The sequence below is a fragment of the Penaeus monodon genome, chromosome 29 (assembly GCF_015228065.2).
Source record: "Penaeus monodon isolate SGIC_2016 chromosome 29, NSTDA_Pmon_1, whole genome shotgun sequence".
Lineage (NCBI taxonomy): Eukaryota > Metazoa > Arthropoda > Malacostraca > Decapoda > Penaeidae > Penaeus > Penaeus monodon.
In genome coordinates, this window is record NC_051414.1 from 26,098,988 (window position 1) to 26,099,793 (window position 806).

Consider the following 806-nt stretch of genomic DNA (forward strand, 5'->3'; position numbering starts at 1 on the left):
TACTTTTTGGGTAACAGTTAATACTAATAAGCATTCTTTCTTTTGGGGGTTGGGGGTTGGGAGGGAGTAAATCTACTATAAAAGGGGATAAAGACAATAATTTTTCCTCCTCTTCTGCTGGCATATTACTGAGGGTTTTGCTGTTAAATTTGTGTTATGATTACCTTAAATGGTTTATCAAGGTGATGTGATATGTATTAAATATATATACTTTTTCCTTCTTCTTTTTTCAAGGAGAGCATATAATATTCACCTGCTATTCATATCATTGTTTTGTCTTAGCGAATTTTATTTATTTATATAGAGGCAGAATTTCTCTCTGTAGTAAAAAAAAAAAAAAAATGCTGAAATTATCTTATTACTGACAACTTTCTCTATTGCATTTCTTAACCATTCTTGTTGTATACTAAAGAAGGTCAATAAGAGCAGCATTCCCTACAGGTGGGACTGGACACTGACACAATGAGGCATGGCAGCTGTCAAGACTCTGCCCCGCGGAAGAACCTCTCCTCGGGCAAGCTACGCCGATGCCCCCACTGCCCTTATGTCACTACCTATGCCACCAACATGAAGAATCATGCCCTTACACACACAAAAGAAAAGCCCTATGCCTGCCCGTACTGTCCTTACAGATGTATACAGAAAGGGAGCCTGAAGGTTCATCTTTGTACACATACAGGAGAAAAGCCTTATTCTTGCCCACACTGTCCATATCAATCTGCTGATAATGGGAATTTGAAGAGACATATTGCTACCCATATTAGAGCTTACTGCAAGAGATACAATGTTTAAGTCAGCCTGTCACT